Source organism: Sorex araneus, chromosome 7, assembly GCF_027595985.1.
Source record: "Sorex araneus isolate mSorAra2 chromosome 7, mSorAra2.pri, whole genome shotgun sequence".
In the NCBI taxonomy this organism is placed as follows: domain Eukaryota; kingdom Metazoa; phylum Chordata; class Mammalia; order Eulipotyphla; family Soricidae; genus Sorex; species Sorex araneus.
In genome coordinates, this window is record NC_073308.1 from 1677963 (window position 1) to 1693236 (window position 15274).

A 15274-nucleotide genomic window follows, 5' to 3' on the forward strand; every position below is an offset into this window, starting at 1 on the left:
GCTGGGGTGCTGGGGGCCTCGAGATCGGCCCCTCACAGCAGGCGAAGTGGGCTCAGACACACTCACTCTGGACCGAGAGCCAAGCTCAGGGGGCCCTGGGGGAGACTGGACAGCGCCCTCCTGGACACGACCCATTTCCATCCCCCTCCCTCTGCTGGATTTCACTGAAAATTCTGCTGGAAGATTCTGGTAGCTCCCATGCAGGGGATTGTGTCCCGTGCTTTGAGCTCAGTTCAGACTGGCAGGCGACAGGGCCCGAGGGCAGACACAGGAAGCACAGGGACCAGCCTCTTGCCGCCCCAGACCCCCACCAAGCCAGCCCGGCACCAGCATCCTCCTTAACCAGAGTCTGGGCACAGACCCAAGCCCGAGGCTGCCAGAGAAGAGGAGTGGCTGGGGCCTGGGATAGCCCCTCCTGCCTCCGTGTCCGGGGAAGGGCTCCGTCTTCCAGAGCAGGGCCGTGAGTGCCCTACCTTGTCCGGACAGGACCTTCCCCTCGGGACTGACCCAGATGGGGCCCGGGGTGCGACCCTAGAGGCCAGGCCGCTCTGAGCTCCCTGCAGCTCTGTGCCCGCACCTCTGCTTCCCCCTCCTCTGTCCCTCATGGGGCATGGGAGCCCCTGAGTCCCTCAGTGCAGCGTTTCCTGACTTCCACCCACCCCACCGACTCAATTTTCTGTTCGTGAACCACCCCAAAATGTTTCTTGATATAAAGTGGGCTAGAAACACATGAGGTACTTAGTACTAAAGACACTGGGAATAAAACAAAAAAAGCATGAAAGGACTGTTCAGGGACACCTAGGCAAGCCTCCATTCCTAGGAATAATTTGTTTTAAGTAGAAAAAAACCCCCTATATATATATGGGAGCAGGTAGGGCACTTGCCTTGCATGCAACCAACCTGGATTCGATTCCCAGCACCCCTCAGAGGGGTGGTCCTCCAAGCACTGCCAGGAGTAATTCCTGAGTACCGAGCCAGGAGTAACCCCTGAGCATCACTGGGTGTGGTCCCCAAACAAAAACAAACCCCAAAAACCCTACATGCAAATAAATGTGTATACACACACACAGGCACACAACTATATGCCTTGATTAGGCACATGAGATTGTTATCCCATTTCTCAGATGAGAAAAGTTAAGCACAGAGGCGGGTAAATAACTCAAGGTCACACAGCTAGAGACGGCAGAGCTCTAGTGCCCAGTGGCTACACCGCATCCTGGGACACTCAGGAGTGCCTGGCACAGCGAGAATCCCACTCAACCAAGTCTGACAGCTCCTGTTTCTCTCCGGAGAAAGAAATAGCTGATTCCTGGGCTCGAGCCCCGCCCTCCCCCCCCCCTCGGCCAGATCCCATCCCTAAGACATTCTCTGCAAATGTCAGCCTGAGTGCAGCTTTCCCATGGGGTGAAGAAGTACAGGGTAACATTAGCATGTCGGTGACCAGCTACATCTGCACTGCAGACACCTAAGCATACCCTCCTCGGGGCACTGGCCCCGATTTGGTTTCCACCTGGATTGCAGCAGCCCCTGTCAGGGCCCCTGAGAAGCCCTCAGAGGGGAGCAGCCAGCCACGGCCCCAGCGCTACCTTGCCAGGTTGTCCTGCCTCTGGCCTCAGACTGTCTTTGCCGCAAAGGGACAACAAAATGAGGGGGACCGTTTCTGCCTGGCCGGATGCCCCTGCCTCCTCGGCTAGAGTGGGTCAAGTCAGGAGTCCCGCGGACGCCAGGTTGAGTGTGGACATATGGGCATGGCCTTGCTGTGGACACTTCCCCCTCATTTGCTCACCCTGGACAGGCAGCTTGGGACTTCTTTGAAGAGGCCACCTCAAGCTCTCAGAAGGACGGGCACTTGGCCCAGAGGTGTGGGGCAGCCCCAGCCACATGGGAGGTAAGGACTCATCCCCAAGAGAGGCGAGGGGTTAGCCCATGGGCAGAGAAGATTCTAGAAGGTGGATGGCGACTCTGGGGTGGACATGAGGCCCCACTTCCATTTGTCATTGCCTCCTTTCGGGCCCTGAGGTGGGGGCACGCCCTCCCTCAGCCTGGCTCTCAGGTGGCCGGGCTGGGCCGCCCGCGTGGGCTCCTTGGCAGATTTCTCAGGGCCCAGACAGGCATTCAACTCTGGGCTTATCTCAGGGAAATATGGAAATGGCTGCTTTCAGGCTCCTGAGATCTGATGCCGGGCTCCGCACTCTTGCTCCAACCGGCCTGCCCACAGCGGCCTCGAGGCCTTTTGTTGGAGTATCAAATGCTGTCCTCATGGAGACGCTCCCATTCTCGGCACAGCCATTCTCTGGCCTCTCTTCCCTAGCCTTTGAGGAAGCGGCTCCTTGGGCCTGTCTCAGGTTCTCTGGAAGGGGCCCCCGTCACCCTGGGCTTTACTCTGCTCCATGCCACCTATAATTTCTGTGTTTCCCTCCCCACAGCCAGGCTACCGCCCTCTCACAGAAAAACCACCAGTTCCACCCACCCCTGCCAGGGCGCCTCAGCCAGGAGGCGCTGCCTGAGCCCCAAAGATGAGCTCTTTCTTCTTTGACTCCAGAGTGGGGGGATAGGGGAGCCCCAGGGGCTGTGCTCACAGGGAGTCCAGTCTGTCTGTCATACTGAAGTTGGGGACCTGCTCTGCCTGCGGGGGAGGGGTTGGTAACAGAAAGGAGGCACCATCTGAGGGACCCTCTGAGTGGGGCAGAGGGGGTCAGGGTGCCTCTGGAGGACAGTGGGGGCCAGTATCGGTGTCCCCACCAGGGGCCCGGTTACCACAAGGTGGGGGATCTCCGCAGTGGCGCCCAGGTGCAACCGGTACTTACAGGCGGTCCTGAAAGAGAGAGAGAAGGGCAGTGAATTCTTCTGTTAGGAGTCAGGGACTGTCCAGTGAGCTCCTGTCAGGAGTGGGGGACTATCCAGTGAGTTCCTTTCTGTCAGGAGTGGGGGGCTGTTCAGTAAATTCCAATCAGGAGTGGGGTCTGTCCAGAGAGCTCCTGTCAGGAGTGTGGGGCTACCCAGTGAATTCCTTCCTGTCAGGAGAGGGGGGCTCTCCAGGGAGTTCCTGTCAGGAGTGGGGAGCTGTTTAGTGAGTCCTTTTGGTCAGGAAATGGGGGCTGTCCAGTGAGTTCCTATCAGATGTGCGGGGAAGGGTACTGTCCACTGATTCCCTATGCCAGGAGTTGGGGTCTGTCCAGTGAGTTCCTGTCAGGAGTGAGGAGCTATCCAGTGAGTTCCTTCCTATCAACAGTGGGGGCTGTCCAGTGAGTTCCTATCAGGAGTGGGGGACTATCTAGTGAGTTCCTATCAGGACTCGGGCGGGGGTGAAGGTGCTACCCAGTGAATTCCTTCCTGTCAGGAGAGGGGAGCTCTCTAGGGAGTTCCTGTCAGGAGCGGGGGGCTGTCCAGTGAGTCCTTTAGTTCAGGAAGTGTCCAGTGAGTTCCTGTCAGGACTGGGGAGGGGAGGTGCTATCCAGTGAGTTCCTTTCTGTCCGGAGTAGGGGACTGTCCAGTGAGTTCCTGAGAGGAACTGGGGGATATCCAGCGAGTTCTTCTATCAGGAGAGGGGGTCTATCCAATGAGTTGCTTCCTGTCAGAAGCAGTGGGCTATCCAGTGAGTTCCTGTCAGGAGAAGGGACTATTTTCCAGGGGCTGCCAGGAAGGGGTTTCCCACTGCTCTAGGAAGTAAGTGTGTTGGCTTCCCTGACAGCCCCTTCTCCAACTCGGGCTTCAAAGGGCATTGCAGAGATGGGGGGCCCCCTCTGGGCTGCATGGGGCTCCTCATGCCCCAGGCTCTCAGCTCTTTTGCTGTCAGGCCTGGGGCTGTCCAGCTTCCTGAGGTAGTGAGTCAGCATTTCTGCCCTCCTGGGGCAGCTGCCCGACCCTGCGCTCCTCCCGCTGAGCTTCTTTCTTTGCTCCTGGTGGTTGTTGCTCGCTCTCCCTCCTCCTGCCCCCACAATAGCGCTGGCTATCTCCTTTCTGCCACATTCAAACGTTCCCCACTTGGAGCAGGAGGCTGAGTGGGGGGTTGGGGCGCTAGAGCAGAAGCAGAAGGAAGATGGGAACTCTGAGAACTGACCAAAACCTTCAGGGTCCGACTGACCTGAGCACCCCCACCCCCCACGCCCGCCCCCTTTGCTCCTTTCAAGCTCAGCCAGATTTTTCAGGCCTCCTTTGCCCCCCTGTCCCGCAAGTTGGCCTCTGTTCCCCTCCATCTGCCAGCTTCCACGTCCTGGTTCCCATCCAGGAGGAAACAGCTTCCTTCAGACTGACCTCTGTGAGGCCACTGAGGTGAGACGAAGACGGTAAATCCAAGCGGTATAGTGACCAGAAGGAAGGTCCCAGGGGCCTGTCTGCAGGATGGGAACCGGGGGAGGGAGGCAAGGGGCCATCTGGGACCCATTAGGCTGAGGGGCAGTGGGAATGTCACCCTGAATCGGAAAAAATCCCCCTTACACTGGAGAAGCCAGCCCCCCCTGCTGGGTCAGTGCTTCCTGGCTGGCGGGCGTGTCCTCCTTGTGGTGACAGGTCAGTCATATGCAGGCAGAACTCAGCCCTGGGTCCCAGGGTGGGGCCCCCAGGGGGGCTCTGTGCATAGTCTCCCCCATGGAGCTGGGAAGCTGGGTTGGGGTTGGCCCCTCAACCAGGGCCCCTTGAGTTCTGACATGCACGGTTCTGGGTGGTTTTTGATTTTGTTTGGTTTTGGTTTTTTGGTAACTAAATTCAGGGCTGTTTTATTAGGTGGGTCAGAGTTTCATGGAAAACATTGCGATCCTGGGTGTTTTTAATGACAGAGTCTGTTCTGTTCTCCCCATCTTGCTGACAGGAGCCGAGGCACAGATTGAACTCCTCCTTATAGCCCCTCTCTCTACACCTCTCATTCGAAGGGGACCCCCAAACTGCCTGCAGGCCTGATCCTGCTCCAAACCTCCAGTTCAGATATTTGCCCTGCTTGACCGGTGGCTTCTTCCTTCAGACCCGGTGTCTCCAGTTATGCCGTCCCCTGCCCCACCACACCAGATCACTTGTTTTTTTGATGGGGGAGGTTAGTAACACCCGGTAGTGCTCAGGTAGCAATGCCAGGGATGGAACCAGGGTTGGCTGCATGCAAGGCCAGTGCTTGGCATTCTGGCCTTATAACTTCTGAAGCCAAGACAAAGCACCGTAAGTTCGGCATTCTCTGGGGGCCCTCCACTTCCCTTTGTTGTGTCCCCTCCCTTTGAAGGGGATTTTGGCCCCGTCAGGCTCCTCCAGGTGGGCTCCCCCACCACACCACTTCAGGAACGAGAAACCCCTATTTGTTAGCTGACTCTATAACTCAGGAAAGGGAAGAGACGTGGGGGCAGATATTTGGAAAGAAGGCTTCCTGCCCCAAACATTTCTCCCCCATAGAAATGGTTGATATCTGTGACACCATTTTAAAACTGGAGCCAGGAGCCATCACGAAAAACTTGCTTTAGCTCTCTCTCTGAACAGTGCCGAAGACCTTTGCGCAGAACCCAAGACCTTTACTCTGTGCTAGACAATTGCTGTAAAAAAAACAGCAAACAAACGATTGTTTGAAAAGCCTGCCTGATCAGAGAACTGATAATTAGGGGCATTTTCTGCCCAAGCACAGAATCAATCAAGTTCCCCTTAAATCCTCACCATAAGGAATTAGTAACCAATTATGTACAGTTAAGAATAGTTTAAGCTCGTTAACAGGAATCAGCTGTTTTATTCAACTGCTTATCTCTACTTTCTTTTTCTCTTCCCACCAGTTGTCCACTGGGTTGGGGGGGGGGGCGGTTAGGGCAGGCACACAGGCTTTTAGGTTTTCTCCCTGAATCAGGGGACCTCAACAGTGTAAATCTTTGAGCCCAAATAAACATCCGCTGCTTTAAAAAAAAAAAAAAAGCCTCCTGAAATTTTCAGGTCCTTATCTGTCAATGATGATTCCCAAGGGCCCCTCTGTAAAATTTAACTGCCACCCACCCCAGCCAGCTTTTACCAGGCCAGAGGCTCTGTGACACCCAGCTCTGCCTGAGGTCTCTGCAGGGTGACAGGCTCCCTCAGTAACACAGCTGCTGACTGATGGGTCACCCTGATCAGACACCGAGGGACAGAGTCATCCAGAAGGGTCTACATCCAGATAACTGAGGTCTCGGGAGTCTAGTGATCATTCAGGTGATGGGGTGGGGTCGCACCAGGCCGTCTGACCCCCCATTCAAGTGTCTTCCTAATAAGCTTCTTCTTCTTCTACTAGGGGGATGACACCCGACTTGACCCCCGAGGCCTACTGCAGAGGGAGAGAAGAAGCCTATCCTGATCCCTAGAGCCTGCTGGGCAGTCTTAAGCAGGGCTCCCCGGAAGGGGGACACCCCGTGTGCTGAAGTCAGCCCCTCCTGCCTTCACAAGACCCCGGCACCTCCCTCCAGGAAGCTCTGTCCATGGTTCAGCTGACTGCAACTGAGCAGCCTGTCCCTCCGTGAAGGGACATTTAGGAAAGGACTCCCAGAAAAGATCCTGGGAGGGGTCTTGCCGTTCATTCATTCATTCATTCATCAAACAGGAACAAAGGCTGCCCGCAGTGTGCCGTGCTGAGCCATGTCCACACAAAACATGAATCGGGCACCGGTCTTGGCCCATGCGGAAGGAGAACTTCATTCTGCAAACACCCAAATAGCCACCAGCTCCATGCTAACTAAGCTCGAGGGTATTGAGATGAATAACTCATTTCCTCCCCTTGAGAAGTCAACAGTTTCCTGTGTCAGAAAGCTGGAGAGATTCCAGAGGGGAAAAAAAGCAAAGTCAAGAATTTAAGGAGCAAGAGTGACTTGGGGGGTGGGGTGGAGGGCTGGGCATGAATTCCTTCATCCGACTGACATGACCCTCCATAAACCAACGGTTCATTCAGCACGGTCCCGTGAAACACTGGTGAGGGGACAGCAGTCCTGACAACGGCGCAGAATGGCTTTACTCCTGCTCCCGTTACTCCTCATCTCATTCCAAGCCGTTGCTTTCAGGAACCCATCAATGATGCTGAAGGAGGCCCAACTGCACTTTGTGGCCCGAGTAAAGCTCAGGATGGTCATTCTCGTTGCACTTTGCCACACCAGGGGAGGTGGACATGATCACCCTATTTCACAGAGCAGCTGGCCTCGGGGTCTCCCTGGCCTTCAGAGGCGGCCTCTCGGTGCCCGTGTGTTTCTTAGGTTTGGTTTCTCCCGGGGCAGAGCCTGGAGGTGCACCAGGCTAGTCTGTGCTGGCCAGCCGGGATTCCTGAGAGTGAGTGAGGGGCAGCGGGGAGAGAGCACCCGGCCACACCCTTGGTCAGTCCAGGTCAGGCACAGCCCCAGCTGGGGGGGGGTGGTGCTGGCTTCAGTGTCACTGGGCAGGCAGCAGCTGGGGACCCAGTCCCGGCCCACGCTTCTCTGTCCACTGCCAGACTGCCTACAGCTGCCTAAAGCCACACACTCTGCCACGTGCCGCCCTGCCCAGCAGACGCCCGGCACAGGGCCCTCCTCAGACTTGGCAAGAGCAGCTTGTCATGCCCGGCCTGCTGGACGGGGGCTCTCAGACAGGGGGGCTCTTTGGCCGTTCAGGTGGCCAGAGAGATCTTCATTTCTATTGGCTTCTGGCCTCTAGTGCGTAACGCCAGCTGTTGTGGAATATCCCACAATGCATCACTTCCGATAGCAAACCCCCGGGGCCCACAAGGGGAAAAGCTCACCCGGGCTAGGGGACAAGCCTGCCTCTGGGGTCCTCGAGCAGCCATGACACAGCCTCAGTCCAGGTCTCTGTGCTACCCTGGGATTGGCCAACTCTGGGGTTCTCACTCTTCCGGATAGCTTAGCCTATTCTACTCCACTCAAGATCTTCTTGGGACAAATAATGGTTCATCGAGGGAACATTTAGCCATTCCTGCCCTGAGAGCACTCAGCCCAGCCCGCGACTGTTACTCGTTCCCATTCTGCGGCTGGGAGAGCTGAGGGCTTTGTCCTCCCCTGGAGCTGCTACTTGGGAGTCCGGGTGGCGGGATGCCACCCAGGTGCGAGCAACAGCCTCTGAGGACCCCCAAGGGTCCCTGCAGGAGGCACAGATGGGAGAAGAAACACAGAGGGCCGAGCCGGGCAGAGGGAAACGGGAGCAGCTCCCAAACCATCAAGACAAATTGGTCAGTGACAGGCCTGATGTGCTGGGAAAGAAAAAGGCAGGACTTTGAGGCGGATTCTGCGCTTTGAGATTGACATCAAAGAGAACAACCAGCCCTTCTCCCTTACAGCCCGGGGCAGGGACACTGCCTTCGTGGGGAGGACCGAGGCTGATTTCTGGGGCAGGCTGTCTGGATTCGGTGCCCCCACCCTGAGCCTGTCTAAGAAATCCAGCCCCGTGACGGACGGGGCCCTTCGCGCCCTGAGCCGCCCCACCGCCAGCCTGCCCGGCCCCAGCGAGGAAGCCGAGGCCTGGAGAGACCTGAGCGTGCCTGCAGTGCAGGGTTGCTCGGCGGTCCTGAATCCTGGCCCAGCGCTCCTTCCTGAGTGGCCTGACCCCGGGGAGCCTCGGGGCCGGCAGGAGGCTTTATGTTTCTTAGAAAACATCTCCAACTTTACTCGGCCCAGCCCGAGCTGGAGCCACTCCGCGCAGTGGCTGCTGGAGACCGGCCAGGGGGGAGCCTTCACACCAGGGAAATTGGCAAAAGCTACAAAGCCGGCCCGCCCCCACTCAGAGAGACAATTGTTAACTGTTTCTCAGCACATGGTGGCTCGGATCTGTCCCCTGTTGGTGTCTCTCAGCCGCAAGACATTGCCTGCCTTTCTGGCTCGGGCGAACGCGAGTTTCAGGCCCCCAGAGGAATGGATGGTAGTTAAAAAATCACACAGGCCATTCTTTCCCCCCGCCTGCACGCCCAGCAGACATGGCCAATTGATCACGGCTTCCTCCCCGTGAACCTCACGAGGCTTCCCAGCTTGAGGCGAGGCCCAGGGAAGCCAGCAGGAAAAGCACAAGGAACGGCTGCTGCCTTAGCAGACCAGGACAGGGATGCAGTGGCAGGGATGGAGACAGAGGCTAGGTGCCCTGAGGGCATCGTGGCAGTCTTGTCCTGTTCCCACTCAGAGGGCCAGGCTGGCAGAGGGGCTGTGGGCGAGGCCGGGGCCAGCGAGGGCCCTTCTCCCTCAGCTCACGCCCAGAGACCCCAGATGCTCCAACAGTGTTGCTCAACCTTCTGACCAGGGCCTCTGTCTGAGCTTGTGCCCACCCCATCCCCCCAGCTGCCCCCATCTCATTCTGTGGCCCCTCATCTATGCGAATCATCTAGGCCCCTCATCTCTAGCCCTCACCCACGGCTCCTGTGGGATATCACTGGGCGCCCAGGAAGTCCTCTGCCCCCAGCTGGACACGCTGCTCCAGAAAGCTTCAGACCCCCCCTGGGTGATGGGACATGTGCAGCCTCCCTCCCCGCCAACCCCTGCGACCAGCTCCCGTAGACTTGGAGGATGAAAATGACCCTCTAGGTCCCATCCCAGGGGCTCCTGACTGCTGTGCCCTTGCCAAAACCCCCGGTCACTCAGGAGTTTGTCCCTTTTCATGTTCTCGCTCTCTGTCTGGGTTGGCACATGACAGGACAGTGAGGCTCTTGCTGGAAGCAGGAAGGGCAGGAGGCCCCCCGGGCAGGAACTGGGTGTCTGAGCATGGAGGGGGAGTTGGCGGCTGCCCAGCTTCTGGGCAGGGCACTTGGGCAGGGCCATGTGCAGCATGGCGAGGGGCATGGAGGGAGAAGAGGCTCTCACGCGGGGCCGGCCCACTTTGCCCCCTCCCCAGGGCTGGCTTCTTGCCTTCCCTAGCCTGCTGTGCCCTCCCCGTGTGCCCTGGGTGCTGGCCTGTTCCTGGGATTGCTTCTCTAACTCAGGGCTCCGTGACACAGCCAGCCAGGGCCCCCGCCCGGCCCCCCGCTTCTGGCTAGCCCTGCCCACTAGTGGGGGGTCCTCTGTGTCTTCTCCTCATCAGAGTCCCACAAAACCTCCCCGAGTGAGCCCGGGAACCCTTGAGTGCCGGTGCCCTCCAAAACGCTCCCATTCTGAGTGGAGGCCCCAATCCTGAGAGCTGCTCCCTTCTCCTCATCCCTCCCTCCAGCCCCTGTGAGCTCGAGGCAGGACTGAGCCACCCACTCGCTGCCCCACGCCTGCTCAGGCCAGGGGAACTTTCCCCCACGGGCCCACAGAGCACCCCGGAAAGCAGCAGTGGGAACCCCACTTTAAGAGAGGTGCTGCCTGAGCTTCCTGAGAGACCAGGGATGGCCCCCACCTGGAGCCCCCGCCTGGAGCCCCCGGCCTCCCTGCAGGCGGGCTGACCTCCCGGACACCCGCCTCTGACCCAGGAGCACTCCTGACTCCGGATATTGCATCACCGAGATGTTCCTGTGAAAAGTTTTGGGGGGCTGCCCCCCTCATCTGGGGGGAGGGGGCATCTGCTGCCGCTGCCAGAGGGGCCGGTCAGGGGTCTTGGCTCTGTCCCAGCCGCATGGCCAGGCTGGGCTGCAGGATTCTGAGGGTGGAGTTTTACAAACTGCCTGAACATGCCTCTGGGCCTCACTGTGTCCCCATTCCTTTGAAGTCACGGAACAGAAACTCCACTTGACTACGGGGCTACTTTTGCTTATCTAAAGGGCTCCCGCCCAGAGTCCGCCCAGAGGTTTGGTTGGTGGGAAGGGGGGGGGGGCGGACATTATTGGAGAAATAATACAGCAGATAAGAGATAAAGGTGCCCACCTCAAACACAGCCCACCCCCACTTAATTCCCAGCACCACTGATGACCCTCTGGGCTCCGCGGGAGTGACTCTTGGGCACTGCCAGCCATGGCCTCAAAATAAAATTAAGAAAACAGGAGTTTGGATTATGGAGTCAATCAGGGCTTCAAATCCCCACTTCTTTTTTTTTTCTCTTTTTCCCTTTACTGCTTCTTTGTCCCAACAAAGAAGCAGTAAAGGGAAAGCAGTAAAGACTCAGTACATAGTAGTCTTCTTTCTCAAAAAGTAGTTTCTATTCTTCCTCAGTTCCTCAAGATAATTTAATTACACGAACTTCTTTTTCCACTGCCCCCAGAATAAGTCTGAACTACTCAGTCAAAAGGATATGTTGCATAGTAATGGGGTAACCACCAGGAACTAATATGACAGAGGAATTTTCTACTTAGCTAAGATTTCAGGGTAATTTATACTTGAGTGGAAGCTCTCTAGAGGATAAGAACCACTCCAACACTATCTAAAACTGAGATGTAGGGGGAAAGAATTGGTTACAGCACTTTATACAGAAAATTTGCTAGTGCTGAGACCTAAAGGCTTAGCATGAGTTTTGATTTATGTATATAGCAGGTCAGATTGCCAGATATTTTAAACAACAATTCACTCCTACACTGGAAGTGGTAGAAATCTAGATTGGCTCTCTCTATGAAGGCCATGACCTTAAAGTTTTATTTCTCCCTGATTAAACCCTTTTCTCTGCCATGGAGGACCTATGAGGAAGAGTTGAGAAGCCAGGCTTATAGAGTCTATCTCATTCTGGACCCAGCCTACCTCCCACTTAAATGGGTGTTCCCCAGTATAAGTGAAGCAGGATTCAGAAAGCCCAGACAACCCCTTTCTCTGCAACAAGCAGCAGAGCAGACTTGGACCTCGGCAGGACTGCAAGTGCCTAATCACATGAGCTTCAAATTACATGGCACAGAACCCAGTATCTGCCACATGAAGTTGGTTCTGAGTGACTCAATCCAAGCATCTGGACACTTTTCAGATTCAAGTAAAATGCTGGACTTAGCTTACATCATTATCACATCTGTGCAATATCACCCCCCTCTTTTATCTTTCCCTTAGCACTGGTTTTAACTGTTACAGATGAGTGTGAGAATTTCCAGGATTAGGAGCTTCATGGTCCTTGATTGTGGGATAAGTTACAGTTGAACACTCCGCACTGGGAGTGCAGTCAAGTAGCACCTATAGTCTGTGATAAGCTGAAGAACCCCTTTTACAACTTAGAGACTCAAGATTCTCTCTGTCCTGGAGTTTAAGTCTTTCATAAAAGGAAGCTAGTGACGTTTTGAATGAGCCTGCTCACTCTACTCCTGTAGCTCTGACAATGCTCAGTATGGTTCCTGAGTCAGTAATAGGAACTCCTATCAGGGGAAGAGGAACCAAGGATGAAGATTAGAGAACTTTTCAGGTTTTAGGGGACATGGAAAACTTGTGACCAGTGAGGCCTCACACATGGAAAAAAAGATCACGCTGAGAATCAATGAAACCATCATGTGGGACTGGGTCTGGGTGACACTATACCAGGCAGTATAAATGAGGACAACCTGTGAAGACCAATGGTACGTTTAGTCATCACAAACTTCTGCTTAAGATGGTGACTCAAATTAGCAGATTCCAAGATCTGAGCTTGGAGGGACCTACAGAAGTGCAAACACACAACCTCAGCACCACTGGTAACAGGTTGCTTGAAATAATTTCCATGTGAAGAAGCTCAGAATTGAGTCCTGAGAAATGACAGCTTCACTGCCAGAGCAGACTAGCTCCTAACTCAGTGTAAACTCAGACCCTCCCAGCTCTACTTCCATTTTGAATGGAAATAACAGGTCTTTAAGTGACCCTAGAGAAGCCTTCCTAGAAGTCTGCATTGACCTGTTCTGTTTGACCTGGAATTGGCCCACTGACTCCACCACCCTTGCTCTATTTCCAAGTGGTTGGCAGATGCCATTCACTATTCCAATTTGCCAGGTTATGCTTCCTACAGGTCTTGGTTTTCCTGCTTCTCATGCTGCCAGTTTCTCCTCACCCCATAAAGTCATTTGCTTCTCTAGAACATTCAGTGCACTTGAGTTTGCTTTAGACCTGAACTCTCAGGGGCATACTATAGCCCGGTCACACAATCAGCCCTTATTGAGTCAGCACTCAAACCTGTTCTCACACTGCTAAGGTCAGTTAATGGTTCTTGACTGAAAATGCTTATGGTGGAGGATGAAGAGAAATACTTATAGGTCAGGTTTGCTGTGAATTATAAGTGGTATGGGGTGGGATCCACCAGAAACCCCACTCTGAGGACTGTCTTGGATCTGACCTGCAGGGAGATTACAGGAGATGTTTGGCTATAATTCCATTAGAGAAAGTCTAGATCAATAAATTTTACCCAGGTTCCTTACTGGAACAAATATTAAGGAGATCTGAGCCACAGAATGTTTGTCTTCATTGGTGACACAAGCCACTATCTGCAATTCAGCTCCACCCACATTGTCTTCTTCAGTTGATACTAACTACTATCTGCTGTTCAATTCCACCCACATTGCTTCTTCTCAGCAGGAATGGAGAAAAGTGAGCATCTCAGAAATTCATAGAGAGGTTTTGCGAGGTGTACATCACATTTTCTGTTCCCTGCCTATAGCACACTTTTCTGTAGCAGCATATTGCTAGAGAACCGTTTTAAAAAGATTTGAAAGACCAGGAAAAGACAAGTAAGTGGGGTTGCTGTTTACAAGACCCCTTGAAAAGGCCAGGCCACAGATTTGTTGTTTTAACTGGTCAGAGAGACTCATTGAGCAGTTAGAGCAACTACCAGATTCAAACTATCCCCTCTCAGAGGTAGGAAGTTACTTCTGACTAGGAACTATGAGGTTTGGATTTGGGGAAGCAGCTAGCCATTCCCTCCTTTCACTCTCTAATGACGTGCCTAACCCATGGGTAAGGCTTAGTGGGCCGGTTAAGAGTTTACAATGGTGGAATAGAGTAAGCCATCCTCCACACCCCACCATTTCCCCTGGGGTCACAGATTCAGGAGACAGTAAATTCTCACAGAACACCTAAGGATAACAGAAAGCTTTTCTAGAGAGAGGTCAGAACTTTCCCTTAGAGGTCAGGATTGTTTAAGGGTTTTTGTTTCTTTGTTTGTTTGTTTTTATCTCAGAAGAGATTTCTCAAAATTAAAGAAGCAGAGTCTCCTGGGAAGAGAGAGGCAGGTGCCTGGTTCAGAGGTCCCACTCCTGAAAGGACCACCATGGGAACCCCAGTCCCAAGAGACTGTTTTCAAAGCCTTTCCACTTCTCAGAACTCTTGTCCTTTGTAAGAAAGAAAAGCTCCCAGGTTTTGCCCTTTTCCAAATTCTGACCCAGGTAATGAAACACCACCACCCTCTCAGCTTGAAGCACCTCCCACAGAACAGAATTAATTTTCCCAGATTAATTCTGGGATTTTAAAGCACAGAGGGAGACTAAATGGAGGGTCTCTTCTCCTCAGGTTTGTCATTGGCTCCCTATCTTTCAATCAGGAGTAAGCTGTTGGGGACTGCTCAGGACCCTGAACAAAAGAGGACCCCGAAACCTTTACCCTGGACAAACCGGAAAATTCCATTACCAGCTTTGCATAACCTGAGGCACAGGTGCCCTTGTGACAAAGGAAATAGCCAAACTCAAGAAGTAAAAGTATCCCAGGGCAGTTAACCACGAGACCCCAAAAAGCCCGTAAAGTAGAACGCCTTCCTCTACACTAAAAGCCTTGTGCATTCCTCCTGACAGATGCTCCTGCCAGATAAACCCTTGCCTTCCTCTCCCCACTATTTCTCAACCTACTCTTGGAGAATGTTGTAAGCCCACCAAAGTATGCCCCGAACCTTTCCTTATTTGGTCTGAGAAGACACTTCCCTGATGATTGACAACTTATGTACCAACCCCCTGCTAAGAAAAGTATAAAACCAGCATGGCTGTTAATAAAGTTGCTCTTGATCGGCATGTGTCGTCTTGAGCCCCCTATTTATTATCCTCACTAGTTTTATTTCAGATCGGGACCACTCTTAGAATCCACCCAATTAGGAGCGCTTTCCACTGTTGTCTCTCTGCGGGCCAGAGAGATCTCCGGGGGAACGCGCAGTAAGCTCCACCTCCTCATCGAATTTCATATTCTGGCAGTCACCAATAACAAAAGGAGGCAGGGGCTTTGTTTTGGTGATTGTGTTTGCTTTGGACTGAGGTAGGAACCCAGGATCTCATATATTCAATGCATGGACTCTGCCATTCTAGACCCATAAGTGCCCAAGACGTGTTAGTTTTCGCCTCTTCACAGAAAGTACCGGTTTATCATTCTTGTTCTCCCAACTGCCTTCTTAATAGGAATCACCGGAAATGTTTGCAAATTCTGACCCCACCCCTTATTAGGACTCTTCTCTGGAAATGATGTTTCATGTCTTGATGGAGGCTGAAGACTCTTCACAATACTTATCATGAGCATCCCCAGGATTTGTGTCTTCGAGGATGTTAGTGTGATGCTAAAAT